General features: G+C 39.4%; 1 protein-coding gene across 2 annotated transcripts in view; it reads left to right on the forward strand.

Annotated features, from left to right (window-relative positions):
* LOC135702038 (uncharacterized) overlaps positions 1 to 26721 on the forward strand; it is a 225010-nt gene that overhangs the window by 15470 nt on the left and 182819 nt on the right. The gene's annotated exons all lie outside the window — the stretch shown is intronic.

A 26721-nucleotide genomic window follows, 5' to 3' on the forward strand; every position in this document is an offset into this window, starting at 1 on the left:
ACAAAATACCACCACCCGGAAGGGGAACTCCAGCATCAACGTTGAACGTATCAGAAGGTGAATTGTTCAAGAAGACCTGGAATGATCTGCCTAACAAGTAGTTTTTGGTGATCTTAACAAGGAAGACCTGGGTCGAACACCTTCTCAACGTCCAACAATGCCATGGCAGATGTCTTGAAAACGGATTTGTTCCTGGTGTTAGTACCCCGTGTGAGTTGGTGGATGGTAGAGCGGCCTCTCCTAAACCCGAATTGCTCTTTGAGAAAGATGTTATTATCATTTGAAAGTACCAGCAGACGGCTGAGTATAAACTTTTCAAATAGTTTTGAGATGCAGGACGAGAGGGTGATGGGGCTATTGCTTTTGGCACTGGTAGGGTCTTTGGCAGGTTTGTGGATTTGAATGACTTTGGAACACACGCCTCTGCAAGGTGCTCGAAGAAGTCAACACTCAAGTTTTTCAACTCGAGGTTGACCACTCCATCGACACCAGTGGCCTTCATGTTCTTGGTTGATTTAATGGCTACTATCACCTCATCAGCCGATATTCCACTTTCGTCAGTGACTCCGATACTGCAGGCTCGTGGGAACTTACCATGGCTTGGCCAAGGTTATGTGAGTTCACAAAGTGTTAACCAAGAGCATTGGACGTTCCAACTGGGGTTGAGAGCAGGCATGGAAAATCATTAACATTCATTGCCTGCATTCATTTACATTTATTTGCCTCTAACTATTTTCATCAACAGCATTCCGTAAAATAATGCATAAAGCTTTAGTAGGTTTTGTTATTAGCTACAATTTTTGTCCATAACTCAAATCTGTATTTCTTATGCATCACGAATTAGAGCAGACAGAACTTGTTACTGTTTTTCAGTGAATGTAAAATACTTTCATTGAAAAACAGTAGTTGCGAGTTTGAAATGAGCCGAGCGTAGCATTTTTCTGAGGAGTAGAATGCCTTCTGCCAAATCATTCCACTGAGGTTCAGAGCTTGTGAGCGAAGGGGGATAAATTGAGAGTGAGGTTTGCTGCCATTCATGTTCACGTTTTCTATCACATGCTCTTACTCTCACTCTGTGTGAACTCTGAGCTTCTTGTGTCGAACAAAAAAGTCATCCGGAGTCTCGAAAAGCGCACTTCACGTCAAATCATCCTCTCGCTGAAGTTCACTCTCCTTATCTCTCGAGGAGTTTTTGTTTACTTCTTCCATATTCGTGCCGCCACTCACTCGAGGTGAGGGCTGGCTAAACTCGGAGTTTTTTAAACCTCCAGTGAGTTTGAGGAGTTTCAGCAAGCCTGTCTCTGGTTCGTCATGCATAAGAGATATGGATTTAAGTTGTTAACAAAATTTGTAGCGTATAACCTCAAAACCTTAAAACCTACAAAAGCTCCATTCATTATTTTGCGGAATTCTGTTGATAAAAAAAGTTAAGGGCAAATGAATGTAAATGAATGCACGAAATGAATTCAAATGATTTTCCATGCCTGGTTAAGAGTAATGATTGATCCGAATTCTGAATAAGAGGGGAAAAGGGAGGGGTGGGTTAAATCTTTGCCATTTTCCAGAACGGCTTAGCACAATTTGGGAGCGAATCATGTTTGAAAAATCGTGAGCTACTCGGCCGTGTGGGAGTGTCCGAACTCAATATGTTGTACTGTGCTTCCTGCAGATCATTGTACAGGATGGTGCCATTTTGGTTGCACTGACTGTTGCCCCAAGCTTGATGTTTGGCGTTCAGGTCGCTAGCGATTACGAAGTTTTCCCGCTGTCAAGTTAGCTTCACAATATCTCGTCGCAGGTGTGCTGCCGACCCGTCCCTGATGTTGACTTGTTTGGGGCAGTAAGCCGCAATGATGGTGATCTACGGCTTCGATGATCTTCAGCAGGAAGCTCGGCAGTAGCCGACAGTAGATGTTCCTCCTTAGAGCGATGGCCACTCCTCCTCCCCCGGAGCTGGTTCGGTCCAGCCTCACAAGTCGGAAATCGAGAAGGAAGACGTTAAGCTCGGGCTTCAGGTGTGATTCGGTGATGATGGCGATATCGATGTTTCGTTTGTTGAAGAATTCAACAAAGTCGATACTCATGCTCTTGAGCGAGTAAGCGTTGGAAATGTTGATGGCTTCACGGTCCCTACTTATTGATGAGGGATACGGCAGCATGAAGCTGTTATGTTCGGGTCCTGCAGGTGCGCTGCATCATGATGACTTCTGTCACGAGTTTAACAAGTTCCGCCGTTGTATGCAGAGTGTCTGCGTTCTCAATCGTTGGTGAAGGGAGAGCACCTGCATGCTGCCACGATAGCCCCGGAGGTGAAGAGGTGCAGCGGTTTCTAGCAGCAGCAGCAAAACGGTTGTTGAGTGGAAGTGGCGGTAGCACCGGTCTGCGGCCAGGACGATTCTGCGTAGAGGCTTTTTTGCGGATATTAATGCTGCTCCATAATTGGCACAGTTGGGATCTGTGTCCTCCACAATTGATGCAGCGGTAGGCCATGTGGCAGTATCTCGTTTAAGTGTCCATGGTTTTAAATACTCCAAAAGGTTTCGTTTTTCATGAGTATTATTAAAAAAAAATGTATTAAATATTGAAGATATGCTTTTCTAGATATCTAAGTTTTTAACATTTTTTTTAAATTTTTATTCATTTAGACACGAGCGATTTTTCGATTTCGCTCTCACCAGTCCCACCTTGGAACATATACACAGAAAAAACAAGTTGTTGAATATTACATCCAAACTGCTGCAACCAGGTCAATCCATCGGTTGTGTAATATAACGTTGTACAATGTACATCGATTTTGCGAACAAAATTACATCCATTGATGTAATATTGTATCTGCTTTTTGCTATCACATCATTATTTCATACATCAGCTTGAATTACATTGATCGATATTACCTTTTTGTTTACTGTGTATAACGCTTGGTTTCTATGACATTTCTCCTGATGTTTACACATCTAAATCTCAATTTCAATATTTAAATTGAGCAGATCGACTAGCCTGGTGGCTGCCGCTTTTGCTTACTGAGTAGAAGACCGTCGGGGATCCACATTGTAAAGATTCCCTATTTTCAGCTTTTTTACAGGCTGGAGTTGTTGTTTGAACCATTTAGTTTATCAATTTAATTTATCTGTATAACAATTATTCACAAGCATTCTTCCAGGTCAATTCAAGAATAGTTTGATGATGATAAATCTGCCTAATATTCACATTACAGTTATGACCCGATCCTGTCAATCTCTCCGCGCATCAGACTGTTATTTTTCAATAATTCCACATAATTGTAATTTCATACCTTCCTCCTTCAAGATGAATGTTTAAGATACACATACTTTGCTAGCTGACAAAATGGGGTCATTGCTGTATAATTATTCTCTTTTTGCAGCCTTCATTCAGACTGGATCTATTGATTTAAATTATTTGAGTTTTCTTCCAGCTCTTTGATGACGGAACATCACTAGATTTATACTGTAATGATTCACTCTTACAGCTTTCACCCTGGTTTTGTCTGTTGATTTGATTTGTTTGAATTGGTTTTCAGCTCTTTGGTGTTGGCAGTCGCGGGCGATCAATTTTGCTCATGCTCATGCTCTAAGTTCATTTTCAGCATTTCGATGATGGAACGTCTTCAGATTTATATTATAATGGGGGTTATTACGGATGTCACATCACGGTGAAAAGTTGTCAATTGTCGTCACGGTGAAGTGATTCCCATTTGATTTGTACGGTAATCACGGCTCTTATTCTGAGTATCACTTTCTTATCACCGTGTAGTGACACCCGTAATAAGGCCCAATGATACACCATTTGGTTTTGGCTTCGGGCAAATCCAAGTATAATGCATGATAACACTGATTCATTTAAAACCATGGTCGCATCACTTATCAAGGTGAATCCTGATCCAACGAACCCAACTTACTAACAAAATCTCCTTTTCTGTGTCTTTTGTTGGAAATTTCAGGGTTACATCTTCCTTATTGGGAGCTGAGGAGACATAGAGCTGCATCATATTGTATGTAAAATAATTATTATTTTCATTGCGGAATACCAGTTTTTTTTATCCATATAAATGTATTTTCATTATTACGTATTTTAATGTTCTGATATATTTCATTTCTCCATTACATATGTTTACTATATATATAAATAAATACTGGGTTGGGAGGGAGCATCAGGGTATCATTTGACCTGAAACTGGACGATTGGAGTGGTATGACAACCGGAGTCTAGGAGGGAATAAACACTATCATTTTCTTTATCCTACCGATTCGATTGTGATGGTGTGAATTCTACTCCAACAGTTTCAGTGAGATTGACGCGCCCTTCTTAACAAACCATCCTGTAGGAAGCTTAATAAGTATTGCGAATTGCGTTATTCGATTTGTTGGATCGTATCGTTGGAAGGAGATTCTTAAATTCCCGTGGATTTCGCGTAACTGTCTCTGCTTACGGGTCCACCCCACCGTTTTTGGCCCTTCATACAGCGATATTGTGAATTCAGATCGGTAGCTCAAATTGATCTTGCTATTAAGTGGAGCTGCATACAAGACAAGATCTTCGAAGGGATGGTGGCTACCTTACATACATACATACATACATACATGTTTACACATCTAAATCTCAATTCTAGATGCTCAAAAAATCTCACACTAGTGAATTAATCTTCGAAAAATCTTCTTTCATTTCGCGCAGCTACTTGCATCGCGCACCCATCTTTTTGCAGGAAATCTTCAGAATCGTCATCAATCTTTTTTCTATCTACTCAGCGTGCGAGCAGCTAGCCACAGCAAAACACAATATTTTCTGCATCGTAGATAGAGTCGTCCCCCTCGACTTTTGACTCCGTTTTTCCAAACCACCTTGTTAATCCTCTTCCATATATTTACTTTTGACCCCTTTGTTCTCGAGCTTACACGGTAAGAGAAAAGTACCCAAAAGTAAGTTCTTTCAGCTTTTTACCCAAAAGTAAGTTAGTTGTACCCAAAAGTAGGTAAATATGATTATACTCAACGTTGGGTTCCCACACTTTACTACCCCTGTTGGGTCGTTGGGTGGTTTTGCTCCTCCGTTTTTGACAACATTAGAAGGAGAAAAAGAGACAAACTAGTCAAAAGTAGGTAAAAGTGAACTTGCCGTTGGGCACTTTTTTATTACCGTCTATACAGCTGGTCATGTTCACATAACAAATCCAGCTGGTGAATCTGTTTGCGCACGAAAACGACAAGCTGAAATGGTAAGAATTTCAAAAGCCACAGAAAATTTTGGGAGCTTCCGCATTTGGTCGAGAAAGTCTAAATATTCATAGAAACCACAATATTTTTCCCAGAAAGACTTTACATTTGTTAACAGCTTTGTCTCAGACGTCATTTTAATCAAAAGTGTCATTTTTGTGCTACAATTTATGGAAAAATGTCAGTCACCATTTAAAAAAAAAACAATGACCGATTTTTTGCAAAAAAGTAAATGATGCAAATCGGAGAAGGTTGAGTCAATGTTTTATTTTTTTTTTATCCTATTTGGCTTGAAACTGGTCCACTGCTAATGTTATTCCGTACTAAAAGATTCGGTTTAATACAGTGCAATAATTTATAATAAGCCCTTTAAACTGTCATCCTTCATATAAAAAAAATCGCAACAGTATTCATTCTGTTGCTGATCGATTGATATATGGCCATATTGTACATTGTTGTGAAAAAACGAAATCAATAATTTCCATACTGTCGCGTTATTAGAGTGTTCTAGAAAAGAAGCGTGGTAAAACATAAACAATAATGTTGATAGCAATTAGATTATACCCAATAGGCTCTAAAAGCATTTCATACCATCACGCTAGGATCCACATTGATTGGTAGTCAGCCACCGCAAGTTTTTTTTTTAAATCATATTTTATTTATAAGCTTTCATTAAGCCCAGCCTTTCAATGAAAGTTGATTACATTTTCCATCAATGAACAGTGATTGCATTCGAAAGGAATGGATTTTTAAAAAGCATATCAGCCCACTCCTGGTTTTCCATATGTGCACAGAGTGCGTCACAGATGACCACAACATCGGTCCTACTGTGCGGGTGAACGAAGGGTAAATACAACAATAACGGCAAAAAATGTTCATACAGCACACTACAATCAGTAATCCTTTTTAATTAAATTAGTCGGCAGACAACAACACTGCACGTCCATGCTGGGTGGTGTCATCGTACATTTCTATGTATTGGATATTTAATAAGCAGGATCCAATTTCACCGATGACATCTATGTACATGAGCGGTGTCCCAGATGGGTTTTGTGTCGTTAATATAGTAGGTGCCTATATTAGTGACTGGTGAGGTTGGTCAGCATTTAGCTATAACAACCCCGAACTGTCTGTGAGACTCATAATCGACATTCGTTGACAGGTGTGTACTTAAGGGTAATAATTATTACAAATGACAGTGATGGCTAAGTGGAATGCGCATCGCAATAGTAGCTAGTTCCACAAATGTTAATTCACTCTAAACCAATGTAGGATCGTACTTGATAAAATATGAATTACGAATAGTGAATAAATAAATACGGCGGATTCTCGATTGAACATTTGAGCTGTGGGCGGGATTTGTGTGTATGATGCGGTGTCATGTACCTAATCACCTATAGCATATGCTACGATTCAGTCAATAGAACCAACAGTCGTGGAGTGATTTAGGTCAAACAAGTATGACAAATGTACGTCATCTATTTTATTAATTTGGTATAAAGTACCGAATGAATTACATTGGATTCTGTTATTTTTCCTATTATGGATTTGGATGAGCATAATCAATTTCTAAGCTTATTTCTATTCAAGATGATCTGTTGCAACGTTTGAAGTCCAACCCATTACTACGAATATTCAATGCTTTTCAGTTAACTTTTTTCCGCACCCTAGCAGATACCAGCATGCAATACAAACTTTGAAAGCCTCTTGTGAGCGAACAATGAAAACATTTTCACAAAATCCTGCATACATCACCGATTGTAATTTGAAAGTATACTTCTTCTGCCATATTAATATAAATTGCACATTATAATGCCCTGACGTTGCTAATTGATAAACACACCCCCATTCGAAGACTATTCAAATAAAGATGATGAAAAACTTTCCTATGCAAACTGTCACTCTATAGTCAAACCGAGCAGAGCGCATCCGACGTGTCCTCAAGCTTATCAGGCGAATGCACTCCCCTTGTGGTGGTTTCTCGGTATCCGAGAGAGAACTCATACCTTTCCCTCTTATTCACGTGGAAAGCGGTGATACATTTCAATTCCACCGAACCGTCATATCTATACGTAACCACGTGAACCGCTAGCATTTTCCATAACTCGCACCGCAAAACAGTAACCATGTTGGTAGTCTGACTTATGTGACTTCAACTACGGACGAGATGAAAAAAGATAGACGCTCGCTCTGCCAAGCACAAAATATACCTATGGTATGGAGGAGATACGACCAGCTATATCGTGAATTGCCAACTGTCAACAGGCTGTCAACTGGCTTGAAATACTTACGGCAAATGAAAAATATGACCGTAACGTTTGCCCGTGTTACTGTCCGTTGCATCTATAGCATCGAGTTGGGCTTCGGACAGGTAAAGTTTTTCCACCTGAACCGGAACGGTGCTGGTGATGCCTCTCAGTTTTCCTCTTCCCCCATAGACACATCTCTCCAGATCCCAGCCGGAGAAAATCCAATCGAATGCTAGATATGTTGCCAACAATAACTTAAACCAACGCACGGACGCTATGGATAGTTGTTGGCTGCTGCAGCGGACTCGTATTTGCAAATCTAAAATTAGAATAATCATGTCGCTCTCTCGAGGGTCCTTCGCGGTACATCCAAGCATTTCACAACATACACTAACACGCACATGGATAGAATCCAAAGTTCCATTTTCTTGCAGTCCGATTCGGATCGATTCTTTGTTCTCCTCTAGATTTGGTATAATGAGATCGAGAGAATGGGTATATTGGGAACCACTTGTGGTAGAATGGACAACCATTCTAGTTGTTTTGAGTGGAGGTGTCTGGGGGAGGCGTCAAGCGGGACATGTAACCTTCATCAAAAATCCAGACACAATTTAAAGTCAGACTGACAGACAGGTTGCGATAGGCTGCCAGATGCTGATGGAAGGCAAACATGACACGGCTCTTATGGGTTTTTTCCTCTCCTACATACCAGCAACTGTCAGATGAAACAGTTTTCGGTTTTCGGTGTGGCAGAGTGAATTTGCACAATTTACAATGTAAGAGTCCTTAGAATAATTTTAAATTCAAACGAAGCATGGTGCACTAAATTATTGCTTATGTGCGGCTATAACATCCCAATTGGAACATGAAATTTTTGCAAATACATACAAAAGGGCAAATATACTTTTGGATATATAAATTAATAAATGATACATAAAATATATATAAACAATCTTTAAAAAACACTCAAATAATCCATAAAACTCCGGTAAAAATCCCTAAAAAGGTGGGAATGATCTATAAAAACATGTCACTTTGATGCATATTTCCAGAGAACTTTGAGATTTGGGTGTAATTGCTTTTGTAAACAAACACTTCATTTGCAAACAAACGATTATAAATTGGCTCACTACTTGGCTAGCCTATTGGTCCCAAGCAAATCGATTAACGTACCCCATTCTAGTCAAAATTCTAGTACTACACAATGTTTGTTTTGATTCGCTATAAAAGTTTGACATATAAAATGAGGGGTAATTGGATTTTCCTATGTTTCGAGGGGTGAATCGATTAGCTTGAGACCGAAGATAGTACCAGAGCTGAGCTAAAAAGTTGAGCACGTTTCTTCGGGACCTTCTAGTCTTAGAGTTACCTCTATGGTTATACTGTGATAGAATCAATTCAGAAATTCTTATTTTTAGAAAAAAAAAATAGAACTCTTCTGAAATTCTAATATTAAATCTTATTCTGAGATCCCGGCTAAAGACGCTTCTCAAGAGATAATTTCGAGATGTTGAGGCTAGACCAGTTTTTCTCATTACTAAGCTTTTAGAAATTGCAGACTTTGAAAATTCGCAAATGAAAAAAAATTAGGACCTTACAGAACACAAAAGCATGACTCTTGGACTAAAATTAAACTTAAGGATTTTAACACTTTTAAAGAAATGTCTAGGAAAATTTGATGAGAATGCCAAATGAGTTTTGGGGAGAATTTAAGTCCTCTACAATTCTCTCCCTCTACAAGAGAGTCTCTAGGAATAATTCTAAAGGAATTCAGAGGACATTCCCAAAGACATGTGAAAATAAGTTGCAGGTAATTTTGAGCATTTCAGGAAAACCTTAGGGAAAATTTTAGGCGAATTCTAGCGTAGTTCAGACAAGATTATTTTTATATATTATGAGTAGAAGTCCAGACAATTCTGAATCAACTCTGAAAGATTTTCAGGTAGCATTCTAAAGAAATTCGGGAGGAGAATTCAAAGTAAATTAACCCTACTGAAAAAATTAATTATGATGTGGAAACAATTCTGACACTACCCTTAATGATCACTAAGGGCCTAGAAAATCTTACTAATTTTCATCAATTATTCATTATAATTCTAAGAATTCTTAGGAGAATTCCCATGAGATATTGATAATAATTTCAAGAATAAGAATAATGCTGAATATATCTGAAAAAACGTGACCAAATTTCAAATAGAAGATAGTTTAAGGAAATGTCTACTAGAATTTATAAGGATTTTATGAGAATTTAAAGGGTTTTTCGAAAGGGCTTCAAAGAGGAGATTTCACAGTGAATTAAGATTATTATTTCCTAAAAAATGTGAGTAGCATTCCAGAAGATTCTGACATAGAACAACATTTGGAGATGACAAAAGTTGACAAAGAAATTACTAGAAATTAATTAAGATTCTTATTTTAATCATTTGCAAACATTATCACCACCTTGGGTTTGAAAACTTATCAAAAATCTAGGGCATTGATATTTTTTAGACCCTTAAGTTTTGGTATCCCGAACTTGGCATGATGAATTATTCAAGATTTTTTGAGAAATATTCGAGATAACGGACTCAGAATATTCTTATATAACCAAAAATTTAAATTTAATTTTACAATATATTTCATGCATGTAGATGTACATATTTATATTTCAATTACCTAAGTAGGGTAGCGAACTACTTCGGCCTAATCGCCCATTTTGGGCCTATCGAGCAGAAAACTTCAAATAAATCCATGATATCAGAGTTAACAAGTCAATTATGCGTTTGGTACGATACTTTAGTTAATAAGCTACCGAACGAAGTCAATGAGAACGCGTGGTATGGAAGTTTGCACCCATTATTCCTAAAAATAAAAGAAGCGCTTCGACCGAATCAATTTTTATCTTCATCCGATAGGCCGAAGTGAATTCATTGGCGTTTCAATTGCGTTTCAATGCGTTAGGCCGAGTTTAAAATCCGTAGGCCGAGTTTGGCGTCAAGAAGCAGTGATGGACTTTCGACAATATCTCAACGATTGGTTTCTCGTTTTCAAATCTTACGGTACGTACGGAAAGGTAAATAAATTTGGAAGCCATCAGTAATGATAACATTCCGTTTGGTGCTAAACTGAACTAGATTAAGAAAGACTAAGTGCGGGTTATGCTTAATAGGCCGGAAATGGAGTAGTTAACCCTACATGTAAATAAAATTCCCGGTTAATGCCCGGATTTTCTTGATTGTGTACGATTTTTGTTGTTGTTGTTGTTGCTTTATTTAAGAGGTTTTTAGCCTAAAGGTTGGTTTGCCTCTGGGATATGCAAATAACTTGTCTTGATCCAATCCATATTGTAATTTACGACTCATTACATGTTAAAGAATAGTTTGGTTTCTTTTAAGAAAATTATAAGTTTAGTTTCGTTGACTGTTGTTCCACCGTTAGAGAAACCACCGTTAGAGAAACCTGGCAATGTTATGGTGTTAGAAAAACCTGTGTTGTTCCACCGTTAGAGAAACCTGGCAGAACTGGTATGCTGATTGAGGAGAGGATTATATGTAGTGCTGATGGGTGATCGTTGTATGTCCAACTCTAATACGGTATTATACTTGTTGTTCTCATCGACTTTTCCTTTCTGTCCATCTTCCTATGTTTTCTTTTATTTTCCTCAGAAAAAGGGCTCTGTTTGAGGCTTACCGTTGCTGCCATGTACGATTAACGGATTGCGTGTGATTGTTCTGCGGATATCAGAACTTGGAATGTTGTATTTGTATTTTTCGGGGCATCGGCCGAGGCAAGCGAGACGGTCTGCATTCTCGTTGCTTTTAATACCGAAGTGGCTTGGTATCCAACACAATATTGTGTTAGCTTGGGCGGCAATCTCGATGGCTTGAATAACCGGGTGCTTCTGTCTTGGGATCTTCAAAGCTGCCACAACACTAGCCGAGTCTGAAAGTACGATTGTAGGAGTGAAGTCGTAAGCGCTACTGTTTTTGGCCTGTAAAATCAATGAAAATCGCTGGTGTTAGAATCAAAAATATTGTAAACTCATCACTTCGTCTTCTTCATTTCCTTTATTTAACGTCGGTCTTTGTTCCACAATCTAGTGCCAATCACCAACGGACATCGATTGCCATCCATTGACGGCAATCGCTTACCACTACACCACCGGCGCCGGCTAACAGATAGAGTTAAGTCACTGCCAACCAGTGCTGCAAAATTTCGACAATACACGGTGATACTCAAAATTCTGCTTTGGTCACTCGTTTGAGCTAACAGTCATCGTCAAGGCAAACCATGTCAATTCTAGATAAACATTTCAAAAGGTCATATCTGCATTGATCGATTCTCTTCATCGACTTTCTCTTTCGTCAATAACTCAGCTGCAAAACCTTTCCCTGATGTATTTGACGTTTTAGACGCTAGATAAGAACCTCCTTTATCAAACTATGTGGTAGAATAAGCACGAAATTTGTTTGCATAGCAGTGGTTATGAAAAGAGAAAGTCGATGAAGAGAATCGATCAAAGCAGATAGGACCATTTGAAATGTTCATCGAGAATTGTCAGTACTATTTTTGTCAGTGACGAACATGTGCTGATTTGTTTATTAGCTAAATTTGAAATGAAATTAAATGGCTTGAGCAAAACAATTACATGGAGCCATTAAAGTGAATAAGCATCTACGTCCTGAACCGCTTGGATAACAATAATGTGTCGCAGAATGCAAGAAATTACACTTTCTGTTACCAGGTGAATCTTTGTCATTGACGAAAAAATGAATGAGATTTTGACAAAGATTTTTTTGAGGATCAAGTCTATCATTGACTATGTGAAAAACAATTTTGTCAATATCGCGCAAAAGTCTGTCAATGACAATGACAAATCTCAGCACTGCTGCCAACAGCTATTTCGTGTAAAAAGATAAGCATTGCAATGCAATACATACGAACATCACTAAACATTTGTACATTTCACTAACACCAATAAGCCCTTTGGCCCATACCTTATATAAAGGACATTGGTGTAGAATGACTCCTGCGTCGGCAGAAAATACAGAGAACTCGACAGTGAGCATGCATAAGGGTGTACACGAGATGATCGATTCTCTTCGTCGATTTTCTCTTTGCATTGCTACAGCTAAGCGAAACAATTTTCTATTGGCTATCAAAAGCAACAGCAAACGCATCGAGAAACGTTAATTCTAGCGAGTTATTTACTAAAGAGAAAATCGACGAAGAGAATCGATCATCGTGTTAACGCCCTTATGCATGCTCACTGTCGAACTGATCTGGAAGTGATGAACTACATATGTACACCGATTCCAACCGTTCCATTCGCTCGGGACCTGTCAGTGAAAATTTTGATATGTGTAGCATATTTTGTTCTCAGTAGATGGTTGACTACAGTGGCAGTCCTTGCAGCATGAACTGCTCGCTTGATCGACCAATTGATTTTGGGACCGATGTGGTTCCATTTTCGATCTCCAACCGGGTGAACTTTTGCTACCGAAGGGAAATCGATGTTGGCGTACTCTTGAAAAGAACTGAACCGGAATGACACCAGCTTCTACACATGTAGCCAAGGTAGGTGAGCTTGGAAGAAGTCCGAACAGTAATTTCCAAACCGTAAAGTAATTTGCTGGCACCCGATGTTCTGAAGAAATATTCTATTGTTTTTTTTGTGTCTACCGATAATCGCTTCAATCAGACGGATTCTGCATTCAGTTTCTTTCTTAACAAAATAGAAGTGGGCATTGAAGTTGCACTTCCGGTCGAAGGTAACCCCGAGTACTCGAAACTGTTTATTGGGAACGATTCCCGGTTCAATGGCCACCATGTATTACGTAAAATAGTTACTGCTGAAGCTGTTCCCAACACCCTACGAGTTCTAACGGAACGTTACAAGAAATCAGTTCAACAGATTTCCTTTATTTAACGTCGGTCTCTGTTCCGCAATCTAGTGCCAATCACCGAGGGACATCGATTGCCATCCATTGACGGCAATCGAATGTGCACAAAGGCAGCTTCCACACCTGCGTAGGATATCGCACCCATTCAACACACATGGGCCGGGACCAACGGCTTTTTACTTCCCTTCCGAAGGAAGACGTGACCAGAGATTTTTATGCCTCAGAAAAATCCCACCGACCTCGGCTGGGATTTAACCCAGACCCATCGGGGTGTTAGAAAGCAGTCACGCTTACCACTACACCACCGGCGCCGGCAGTTCAACAGATGATCTCAGTTGAATTCCTAAGTGATTTTTTTTCCTTGTTTTGTTTTCCGTCGATCTTGTTTTCCGTACTGAGCACCAATGCTATCGACGCCAGGGAGGCAGCTCCCACACTTGGACCCTACCTTTCAATCCATCAACTCATGAACTGAGGACCAACGGCTTTACTTCCCTTGATCAGAGATGTTATGCCTCAGAACATCCCGGCGGCGCCGACTGGGATTGAACTCAGGCATGCTGGGGCCCACCCAGGCAATCACGCTTACCAATACACCACCGGCGGCGCTTCCTGAATGATTCAAAAGAGATTTTATGGGAATCGTTAGAAGAATTAATAGCAGGACGAATTAACGAGAATTCTAATGACAATTCAAAAAAATTAGCTTAAATGACATCTTGCCTGTTTTCGGCAACCGTTAATTTCACTGAATTTTCCCGTTAAAACACTTCGCTGAATACATATATTCTACTGATTCTTTAGTTTTTAAGCTTCAATCTGATAAAAAATTACGACTGAGCAATCTTGTTATGCCAGAATTAGTATTACGATACATACGCTCTACAAAATGCGGATGAATTCGAGTTGCCGATAATATAACAGCTGGTTAACACGCAGTTCAAATGGAAAGGTTGTCGAAGAAAAAGAGGCTGCCTACAATAGTCACAAGATCACAGGTATAAAAATGAAACTACAATGTGTTGAATCGGAACCTACCTAACTAATAAAAACCAAAGATTTAAGTAAACTAAAGGAGAAAAATCAATACAACTCTCTAATAAGGAAAATCCCAAAGGCTTGGTAGCCATCATACCTGTGATCTGACTTTTTTTTACCTAGGGATGAGTACTTAAGGGGGTTAGATTTCGATCTTTAGTGGGAATGACACTGATGAAGACTGAACATTGTAGTCGAAATACGTATGTGTCTTGGATACCAAAATTAATTGAGTGGAATTAATGGAAGATAACCTTTTTTGCTGTTTTCAAACAGTTTTTGACTCATCTGTTGATTTGAATGGATAGAGAAGCAAGCAGCAGATAAATGTTAACAAACAAACACGTCAGTTGTATTGTTGCGATATACGAGAACGTGTTAGTGAAAATCTGAGGAAAATACACAAAAAAATCACTTTCAAACTCGTCATAAATTCATATATTTTTTAGGTTAATAAACAACACCCGCTAATTCGCGTGGATTAAACGTCACTAATCTTTATGCGTGACGCTGAAAAAATACTAAAAGAAGCACGAGAATGCGTAAATTCCCCTATAAGCAAAATTCAAAGTGGATTTTCTGCGAATAAATACAAAGGAATACTGAGGAAAATTGAAAAAATAACATCAAGGGGAATTCCGATAAAAATATCAAAGGAATCGTATTCTGGTAGTTATAAAAAAACAAAATTGAGGAGAAGAAGCGAAAAAAAAATTAGAAGAGAATTTTGAAGATTTCAGAGGAGAGTGTGGAGTTCAATGGAAATTTTCAACAGAATTTTAAAGGAATTCAATCGTCAAAAAAGTTGTGAAGAAATATTAAGAAGGATTATTTTAGAATCATTACAAGCTTCTTTTAGAAGTTTATTCTAGAAGTTTATTTTAGAAGCTTATTCTAGACTTTTGCCCGTCACTCCGCTCCTCTGCATAAAAAATAACATGGGCAGGACAGTAAATCTACGCAGTAATGGAGACATTTTTCAATGTTTTTGGATCAGAGTTAAAAAAAATGTCCAAAACATGAACAATAGGGGAAATGGATGTAATTTTGGTTTAAATGCCCCTAATTGTACTAAAGACTTCTGTGTGTATGCATCATTATCACCTTAATGGAAAAATGGAGTGTTTCACTCAGCAATTGAATATTCAATCTTCATACAAAATACTTCTTGCCTCAGCGACTGGGAGTACGAGGAAGTGCCGGAATATCATAAATCAAAATAACGAAGAAGCCTAAGGTAGACTATGTACAATAAATTGGCAAAATAGAATATGTATTGTAGGAAATTTCGACACTGAAGTTGGCAGATTTCATTCAATTATTCGTAATCTAATTTCAAATCGTACAACAAAAGAAAAAGGCGAACACAAAACAACAAACTGGCAGTGTGGTTCAATCCACAGCTAAAACATTTGAAGAACAAAAAGCAGACAGCACACAAATTACACAAAAAGAAAAGCACTAGCACAAATTTACAACACTATCATAACATATGCAACTAACTCAACCCTGCCATTCAGCACACGAAGAATATAATTGTAAAGTCAAAAGGGAAGTCAAATCATGTTCTAAGAACTTTTTCAATTATATAAAAACGAAATAGAAAAGTAATAATTTTCCGTCACGTATGCATTTTGATGGAAATGTAGGTGAAAATCCTTCTGAAATCTGCAATCTCTTTGCAAATTTCTTTCAGGAAGTATACACTACATTTTCTGATAAAGACCGCGACCGCGAATTCTTTGCATTCATTCCCGAAGTCTCTAACAACATATCTGTCAATAAAATATGTCAATAAAATATGTCAACATGAAGTCTTCAATGCATTAAAAAATTTGGACGTATCTAAAGGACCAGGACCTGACGGACCTGCATCTGTATTCTTGACGAATCTTTCAGAACAACTCAAAGGAAGGGAACGCCTTTTCAATATATCTCTGAAAAATGGGAAATTCCCTGAAATTTGGAAATCTTCACATTTGGTGCCTATTTTCAAATTAGGCAAGAAATCTAACATCTGTAATTATTGTGGAATTGCCATTATCTCTTGCTTCCCAAAATTTTTTGAATCAATCTTAAGCGTCAAAAAATTTCAGCAAGTAAAGAATCAAATTACAAACACACAGCACGGCTTTTTTAAAGGTCGTTCAACTACCTATAATCTTCTTGAATTTGTAACCTTCATTCTTAACGCAATGGACAATGGAAAGCACGTGGAAGCTCTTTACACGGTAAGAAAAAAATACTCAAAATTAAGTTTAAAAAAAACTCAACGTTGGGTTCTATCATTTGAGGTCCGCCGTTGAGTGAATCAGAAAAGCGGCGTTGGTTAAAATTTACTCAACTATTGAGTAATAATAAATGAACTCAAATATAAGTTTATTTTCATTGAGGTTGCTTTTATGCGCCTTTAACCATTTCATTTTCACAAGCGTTGATAGACGAGTGGTTAACACACGGGCCCCGTAATCTCAACGTCCATGGTTCGGTTTCCAGTCTGCTCCGTCTTATTATTTTTTTGTCAACTTGGTCAACGTGGATTCATGATCAGGATTACTCAAAATTGAGTTTTCTTCTTTAACTTAATTTTACCTAGCCCCACGGAAGCCACGTGATGAGTGAAAGGAACTCAATTTTGGGTACTTTTTCTTACCGTGTATACTGACTTCAGTAAAGCATTTGACAGAATCGACATACCATTATTACTCTTTAAATTGCAAAAAAATAGGAATAGAATCTAGACTTCTGCATTGGCTCCAATACCTTTTTAACAACAAACTAACAACTCACTGCTGTTCTTTCATAAGGGCCAGTTTTGCAAACGTGAACAATTACTTCTTCCGCGAATTTGTCCAGGATGAAAAGTTGTCCAAGTAAACTACCACGATTATTTTGTAGAGCAAGAGTCCCGTATCCGATCGAATTGGTGGCTTACATGGATAGACTTTGAATTAGGGAAATTTTGCAAAAGAAGCCATTGTTTACGTTTGCGACATTGGCCCTTATGAACACTCAGTGCCGAACTGAGATCTTGACTAGGATTTTGGCACAGATCGATGAGCGTGGGTACTTCGAGATCACCGATCACTACTTGGATAACGGGTTCCGTCCGAATAGGAGCAACCGACGTCTGACTGTGCAGCAGGAGGTTTACGGTACTTGCACGGATCAGAATAAGGCAATTGAGAACACGGAGGAGGGTTCATCCCGGTGCGGCGAGATTATATGATGGGAAGCCAAAGATTGTTCACCTTTGATTGGGTAGGTTCCCGGAGAAGTTCAAAGTTTAAGGGTCAAGACACCGTCACTCAGTTTGTATTTTTCTTCCTTTAGACATTTTGGAGGAAGGAAGGCGAACAGAAGGAGGATTAGAACGATGATAATAGATCACAGTTTGCAGGTGTTCCGGGTTGAAGGCTAGGGTGATTGCAAGAGCAAACGAGTTTCTCGGTGAGGGGATTCTGGATCATACGAAGGAAATTGATGATTGGTAGCGGTATAAGAGGAGTGCCGGAGTTAGGCTTCTGTTGCTGATGGGTTGTCAACTGGGGAGTGGTTTAGGGGGATTCCGAGGTTTTTTCACTCATATTCAGGCAAATTAACGCGACCGGAGTTTGCATGTCTGATCAATTCACTGCAGTATTTGAAAAGGTTCGATAATGTTGTTTTTATTTGTTTCCATTAGCCAAATATTTGAAAGTATCTCACAGCGGATGCACTAGGTGCGATCAAGAAACTGACAGAAACATTAACACTCTAAAACTTATTAGAGTAAACGGATAGATAATTTTGACTCATCCAAGATTATCGATGAATAGTGCATGAAATCGGCAGGCGCGTGTTATTATTCATTATGAATCGAATTTATCCAAACAATCTGAATTATTGAGCACATTTTATTTAAATCTGTTCAATGAAATGTAGAATGGATGGCTTGTTTTGCAAGTGTGGGAGGCAAAGGCAGTCGATTATCATAGAAAACAATAGTATGCAATTGACGTTGACGGCACCGTCGAAATATTTGCTCTTCCAGCAAATATAGACAGTTTCTTATGGGAATTTTCGGTGGAGTGAAAGGATAGTACAAAGTCCGCCATGTTTCACGCACAGGCTGACGTTTGCTTATGGATTTTCTCATAGGAGTAAAGAGCTACAGAGTCGCCGTCAACGCCAATAGATTCCATTTCTACCAACAAGCTATCAACATATTTTTAGCGCATCGCTGATTTGTGGAGAAGTGTTAAGCTAAAATAAGTCTTGTTCAATCTTTAGATCAGCTAACTTATTAAGGTTGAATTATGGGAATACAATTCGCTTTATGCACTACTAATCACCTATATATTCAGCTTGGCGATAATCAGCTTTGTACACCTTCAATCAACCAATAATCAGCTTCTGTTCTTACTGCTCATCCTGAATTGTTACTTGGGGCGCATTGTATTGCTGTATGTATTTATTTGACTAAACATATCACAAATTTGTATGTGTAATAATATAAATTCAGTTATATAGGGGAAATGGCTCTAATGTTGTCCTGTGGATCTAAGATTGGGCCCATCGCTAAAAATCTGCTATTTATCAATTTTATCTAGATGAACGCGTCTTTGGGATGGTACTAATGGATACTTTTGGTCGCTATTGAAAATTTGGTTGGTTGCTGAATTTATGTATGGGCTCAAATTAGGGGCATTAACGCCGACATTACATACATTTCCCCTACCTAGATCAAATATTTTAAATGCATGATGTGAAATACAAACAATGCACATACCTAAGCAAAAAAAAAAATCGTTTTGAAGAGGGGCGTAATTTTCATGGTTTGCCAGAGGCGCTGACACCCTTAACTACGTCTCTGGTCCTAACTCCACTACCTTTATTATTTAACGATAAATTTAATGTGCGATTGAACTCCGGAAATCTTGCGGATGTTTTGAATTGTGAATTCTTTTCTGATACTCACAGTCTTTGGTTTTCAGAAAACCTCACATTTGATAGAAGGACCACAACATTTATGAAAGCATAGGAAGGTATACGGTCTCAAAATAGCTTGAGGATGTACCAAAATCGATGCAAATTAAAACTCAAGCGCTCGAAAATTGTCTCCGTTGTTCGACACAAGGAAAACCTGGGGCCTCGTTGGGGAAGTCGAAACAAAGCGTTTTTCGTATGAACGTTTCGACTTGGTTCCATAATGTGGCCCGTGCTCTTGCTTTAGCAAGCTGAACATGTCGATATAAGCATGAAGAAAGTATATGAGATATATTCATAGCTGCTGAGTGCTATTTGTTCTCCATCATCGCATCCATCGGTGCCGTCTCGTGTGTTCACGTTCATTCGATCCATCCTTTCTTCAGGATAACACACTTCCTCGCATACATGTTTGATCATAGTGTATTTGGTCTATATGTAGGTACTTTGTCTCTTGTTTCGTGATTTTGAATGCTCTTTGAAGAACAACTTATTGTGATTGCTTCTTTTTTTCATCGCAAAGTTTGGTTATATCTACAGTGAGGATTCGTTTGGAAGAATGTTGGGATCGCCGTACTTACAGTATAATGCTAGTCCTTTCGAAAGTTTGGTACAGCGGGCTTCTGAGCGAGTGTTTTTTTCTTTCTTCAAGTCGAGTGGTGAGCGGAAATATAAAGAGCCGAGCTTATTAGTATTATGTAACGACACTTTGCAAACACTTTTGAAAGAGTAGTCGCAAAAAAAAACTTGGGAATTGTTTCATGTTTGCAAGCAGTAAACTGCAAGTGCTGTGGTAATGGATTAATTTCACCAATAGCAATTTGATGGTTTAAAATTTTGGGGCAGGTTTTCTGGTTTGATAAGTTATTTTTAGCTGCGATGTTTTTCCCCGGAAATGGGTGCGAGAAACACTTTATTGAATTTGCACAACTGAATAGTGCGAAAATACAAGCTCCACTTATTCAGGGCTACCTATCAGTTGTAACTGACCAGATAATAACTGGAGCTCTATACAGCATTAAGATTGAACTTCCGATAGCCTTGTCCTTAATCAGAGATTTTTATGTTTATCTCGCACTTCTCTTCTTTTATTTGAGTTACATTTCACAGCTAATGTTGACTCGGTCGATTTTGTTTACGCGTTGCAACACTTATTCTCGCGCTCTTTATTTGCCTCCACCCTACCCAACGAAGCCTGTATCATTATGGAGAGGCCTTCAATTCCAACTCAACGGCAGATATACAGTGTACAATGTGCTCGTCGTTGATGCATCTCATCGTTCGTTCCACCATAATATGATTCTCTTCACACACGATCCGATCCAAGTGCAATATTTGCTTCTTCAGTACTCTACCACCCATCCACCCATCCAAAAGATCCATATTCCATACATTTGCATTGCATGCGCCTCACCACCAGTGCGACGGGGGGACGTGTTCCATTTAGCTGGATGCTAATTTTTATTTACCCTATTTTAAGCGCAAAAAGCAAACCGAAGAACGATTGAGTTTTTGCAACAGCAAGCAAATAATGCACTCATCGCGCACATCGGTCATTCGATCATCGGCCGTGAGATTCCCCGCCGTTCTCCCGAATCAATTCACAGCTCCACCGAGCGAGGAAAAAGCGAGACAATCTCACTTATGCAGGGATATATAGATACATATGAAAAATAATGTTCTGATATATCTTCTTTTGCAATCAGTCGCAGCCGTACCAATTGAACTAATTCAACCAGACTGTAAAAAGTGGAGTCCAAAAGTTCTTCCCAATCAGGTAGCAAATTAACTAAATCGCCGCTGGGAGCTACCTTCATAGCGAAAATTAATTAAATTGTTTTACGACTGCGGAGCAATCAACGCAGCACGTCTTCCGGCTGCTGCTACTACTACAGCTTCACGGGGGATCATTTGACTTTTCCACCCTACCGGACCGGCTATCGGTGAAAGCCCTCACTTACTATGTAAAGAGAAAAAAAAAATCAAAGTTCATAGGCAGTAGCTTTGGGTAGGAATAACACGCAGCTGTGCGATATTTCCATCTCATATCGAATACCTAGTAGGTGTACAGCTTCATCAAGTACATTTTTTATGAGCTTGTAATGAAAACACGAACGCATAGGCAAAAGGTCATAGGCTTTGATCAATGGAGGAATCTGCATGAATTGCGCTCTAGGGGTCCGTTTAGTAATTGTACCAACAGTTGTGCCGGCAGGAGAGCAATAGATTTTGCTTTAAATAAGCAGACTTTTCCCAATAATCTGAATCTCATCAGAGGTTTTCGTAGCTTCGTATTTCAATACTGAAAGCAGCTTGATCCGATTTATGGGGTAATGCACCAATGGATTTGATTTTCAGTCGAACAAGCGCCGTTGGCTTCGGAAAAAAAACAATGATAATTCGAACAGTACTCGACTCTCTGGCAAATATGTTACATAGTGCTCTAGAAGGGTACAAATATATTGTAGACGTATACAGTCTATATCAAAATTGAGCTGTCCGTACATTTCATAAAAACAGCTGTACGAGCACAACTTAAAAAGATAAATTTCTAAATTTTTGGCTGCTGGCTCATCAACCATTTATTCGTTATCGGTATGGTGTTGGGCTTATTTGGATGAGTATGTAAGAAGTTAGAGCTATTTTATAAAAACTAGTTTTCCTAAAAAAAAATAATTTTCTTGAAACAGAATGGTTTGGCTCATTGAAATTTTAGTAATCTGTAGTCATAATAAAGATCTTTAAAATGCCGCCAATTTTACTAAAATCCGCCTATTATCAAAAAAGTTGAAAATCGACATTTTTACTGAAATTATTCAAACTTCATACATACTCTGTCAATAAAGTCCAAAGCTATACCTATAAATCAATAAATAGTTGTTCAACCACTAGCCAAGATTTCAAAAATCTATCTACTCGCAGTCTTTTAACAGTGTTTACTCGGCTGTCGACAAAAGCAGGCCACTCTCAATGTGTGCCACGCGATCGTCTGTTTTCTCGGCAGCAACCAAGGGTCCTCCTCATTGTTCTTCATCAGCAGTTCTTTCGGTCGATGCGTCGTCGACTTTGGAAAGCAACCATTTCGTGATGAGTGTGTGAGTGCTGACCCCGTTTTGCGTCCATTGCTGCAATGGAAGCGCTCTGACCCTCGTTGGCGTAACTGTCATACAATGAAACCACTGGAAGCGGCTCCACCCGAGCAAAGTCGGATATCAAAATAATATCAAAATAATATCCAAATGATATCAAATTATGTTTGTGAAATAATATTTCTAACATATTTTGATATACTATTTTTTAATTTCAGTTGAATTCATATTTTGATATTATTTTGATATTTCTAAAAAATATAATTTAAAAACAAAATTTGATATTTTTTGAAAAGAGCATCCACATTTTTTTTTTCTATTTTTTTTTTCTTTCTTATGAGTCAATCAGCACGCTTGCTATTTTCTTTATGAACATCACAAAGATAATTCTCGGCGCCGGTGGTGTAGTGGTAAGCGTGATTACCTCTCACCCCAACAAGCCTGGGTTCAATCCCAGTCGGCGCCGCCGGGATGTTCTGAGGCATAACATCTCTGATCACTTTTTATGTTGTTTTTGTGCTAACGTAAGAACTCCACGACACACATAACACGCGACGCGAGACAAGACACAACACTTATCGTTCTTACAACATTTAAAACGGATTAAAAATTACCTTTCTGTCGACCGGTTTCGGGCGCGATGCTGCCCATCTACGGGACAATGTCCGACTGGTTACAATAGGATTGCTACGCTGTTGTGTAGACGTCCAGAGAAGAGAGTTGTTACTGTATTTTCAGCTTCGTCAAGTTGAACAAAGATGATGTGATGGGAGGATCATCTTCATTCATCAGTGGTTCCTGTGTGTTGTTGATATGCATTGATTCCCATGCATTGAGGTGTGAGGGTTTTCGTATTGTTTTGATGAGCTTCGCACTTTTCCAATCAATTTGATGATTGGAGGCCGTCGTATGCGCCGCCACAGCTGAATCATTTGATTTATTGTTGTCGACAGCATTTTTGTGTTCTTTAAGGCGAACTTTTACTTTGCGACGAGTTTGTCCGATGTACACCGAGGGACAATCCTGGCAGGGAATTCGGTAAATTCCAGACTGCTCATCCGCCGGAATCTTGTCCTTAAGGTTACACAACAGGTCGCGTAGAGTGTTGTCGCTTTTGTGTACTATGTATAGTCCTTGACGTTTGAGTGTGTTTTTGATTGGGTTTGTGACTTTTGGATAAAATGGTAGGCTAATCCTCTTAGCTTCATCCCTCTCCGGCTGTAGTGTGGTTATGTTCTGTAGGCGTTTCTTGCGTTTGTGTTTTTGTAAAATTTTGCTGGTGAACTCCTTTTCGTATCCATTTACTTCCGCCGCCTTGTAGATACGTTCCTTTTCTTCAGCGAACTCTTCTTCCTCCATAGGTACATTATAGAGACGGTGTGCCATAGAGTGGAAGGCGGCTTGCTTTTGAGCGCCGAAGTGATTGGAGTCCGAGGTGATGTATCGATCAGTGGATGTCGGTTTTCGGTAAATACCGAATTTCAACGTGTCGTCCTCCTTTCTGGTGACCATCAAATCTAGAAAGGGCAATTTTCCATCCACTTCTCTTTCTACTGTGAACTTAATTGAGCTGTGGCGGGAGTTCAGCATGTTCAGTGTCTGCTCTAGGTAGCGTTCCTTCACCGGTGCGAAGATATCATCAACATAGCGCCGCCAGACTCGAGGGAAAAACTTTTGCTTTTCAGCATCTACCTCAAAGTCGCTCATGAAGACGTTCGCCAGAAGGGGTGAAAGTTTGCTACCCATACTAAGACCAAACGTTTGCCTATAGAACTTCCCTCTAAATGTAAAAAAATTCTGATTCATACACACCTCAGCCACTAGAAGGTAGGCCTGAATGTGATGGTGTGGCGCCCGACTACGTTCTAAATGTCGGCGCAGGCTTCTCAAGGCGTCGGCGATTGGTACGCTTGGAAATAGTGACGCAACGTCAAACGATACCAAGATCTCACCTCGTCTTACCTTGCATCCTTCTAGCTGTTGTACGAAATCTACAGAATTTTTCACACTTTTGCCGTGTGTGACGGGGTACTGCTTCATCTCCTCTACCAGCCAAGCTGCCAATTTTTCGGTGGGTGTACGGATGTTTGATGAAATGGGTCGCATTCCAACTGGATTCTTGTGGATCTTCGGTAGGCAGTACAGCGATGCCACCGTCGGGTTGGGAACGTGAAATTTCCGTATGAGTTTTACTTCACCCATTAAACGCGCTACATTCTGCCGAGCGAAATTCGCTTCGTCGATCATTACATTCAGCGGGTCTTTGGATTTGCCGTTTTTGAATTTATATTCTTCATACGGGCCGGTTTCGATCATTGCACGGACGCGAGAGTCGTAATCTTCCCTGTCCATAATCACTACCGCGTTTCCCTTGTCCGCACGAGAGTAGATGACGTCACGTGTTTTCAACAACCGAATCGTACACCAAGTTTCAAAATTGGGACGGTCTGTGCTATTATGTTTACCAGCCGTTCGTGAAATGCATTGCTGGACATTGTGACGCGTTGCCGATTTGAACCCGTGTTGGTCATATTGAATGGCACTTTCAATGTTATTCACAATGTCAGGAAGGGGGGCACACTGGGGGGAGACCGCAAAATTCAACCCTTTGTTCAGCAGATCGAGCTCTGCCTGCGTGAATTGCGTGGAAGAGAGGTTCACTACAAAATTATCGATGGTCTGTGGCGAACATCTTGTTTTTCCCGGTGCCTGTGTGTCTTCGAGAGAGCGCAATTTTCGACGGTGCCGCTGTTTCGTTGTTCTCACACGTTTTTCTAGATTCTGATTTAAACTACACAGAACTTTTTGCCAACACTCTTTCTTCTCTTCTGCACATCTATACACAATGCACTCGGCTGTAGAGTGGTACTCCCTTTCTTGTAGTAGCCGCATATGGAGTGGATATAATTGCTCTTCCGCAGCGGACAACTGCTTATGCTTGTACTTAATTTCTTCAACTAGCCAGATCTTTTTAGCACTGTTGGCTGCCTTTTCACTTGCTTCACTACTGGTAGGTGGTTTAATGTTGATAAATTTTGGCATGAGGCCTTTTCGTTTACAGCGGGTGAGGAATTGGATGTGTAATTGTAACATTCTCTTCTTTGTAACCAATCGGCCATAAAGGCGAAAGCACTTTGAGGTTGTAGCCTGCATTTCACTTTTTATGTTGTTTTTGTGCTAACGTAAGAACTCCACGACACACATAACACGCGACGCGAGACAAGACACAACACTTATCGTTCTTACAACATTTAAAACGGATTAAAAATTACCTTTCTGTCGACCGGTTTCGGGCGCGATGCTGCCCATCTACGGGACAATGTCCGACTGGTTACAATAGGATTGCTACGCTGTTGTGTAGACGTCCAGAGAAGAGAGTTGTTACTGTATTTTCAGCTTCGTCAAGTTGAACAAAGATGATGTGATGGGAGGATCATCTTCATTCATCAGTGGTTCCTGTGTGTTGTTGATATGCATTGATTCCCATGCATTGAGGTGTGAGGGTTTTCGTATTGTTTTGATGAGCTTCGCACTTTTCCAATCAATTTGATGATTGGAGGCCGTCGTATGCGCCGCCACAGCTGAATCATTTGATTTATTGTTGTCGACAGCATTTTTGTGTTCTTTAAGGCGAACTTTTACTTTGCGACGAGTTTGTCCGATTGTCCTTCGGAAGGGAAGTAAAGCCGTTGGTCCCCCAAATCAAGGAAAAAAAATCACAATGACAATTCAAGCTGAACATTGCATTAGGTCCTAAGTAACATGGATAGATTCTTTTTGTCGACATTCTCTTCCGTAATAACTTGAGCACAAACCGTTTCTTGTTGTGTTTGTCGTATTAGATGCTAGATAAAAGCTTCTTTTACAGATCTGTATGCTGAAAATACCTGGGAATGTCTTCACATACAAAGAGAAAGTCGACGAAGAGAATCTGTCAATGTTAATTAGGACCTAATGCAATGGTCATGATCTGTACCGTTATATTTTACAACATTTATATCTATATGCGAATTCAATTTACTATCCGATATACAGGGTGCGTGACGAATTTTTGCAGTAAATTTCAAATAGTAATTTCTCATGCTTGCGGATCATGATTTAGATATATTTGGTAGCACTGAATTGCTCATACTGTTAAGTGTAAGATGTAAACAAACAGTGTTGAGTAAACGTAAAGATGTCGAAACAAAAGAGCAATCGGTCAGCCGGTGTCGCTTTGTTGCGCGCCGGAGTAAGCGTAATAGAAATAATTCGGTGGATAAATGTG

Source organism: Ochlerotatus camptorhynchus, unplaced genomic scaffold (assembly GCF_037179485.1).
Source record: "Ochlerotatus camptorhynchus isolate MF236.1 unplaced genomic scaffold, CSIRO-AGI_Acam_v1.1 ptg000182l, whole genome shotgun sequence".
Taxonomy (NCBI): Eukaryota; Metazoa; Arthropoda; class Insecta; order Diptera; family Culicidae; genus Ochlerotatus; species Ochlerotatus camptorhynchus.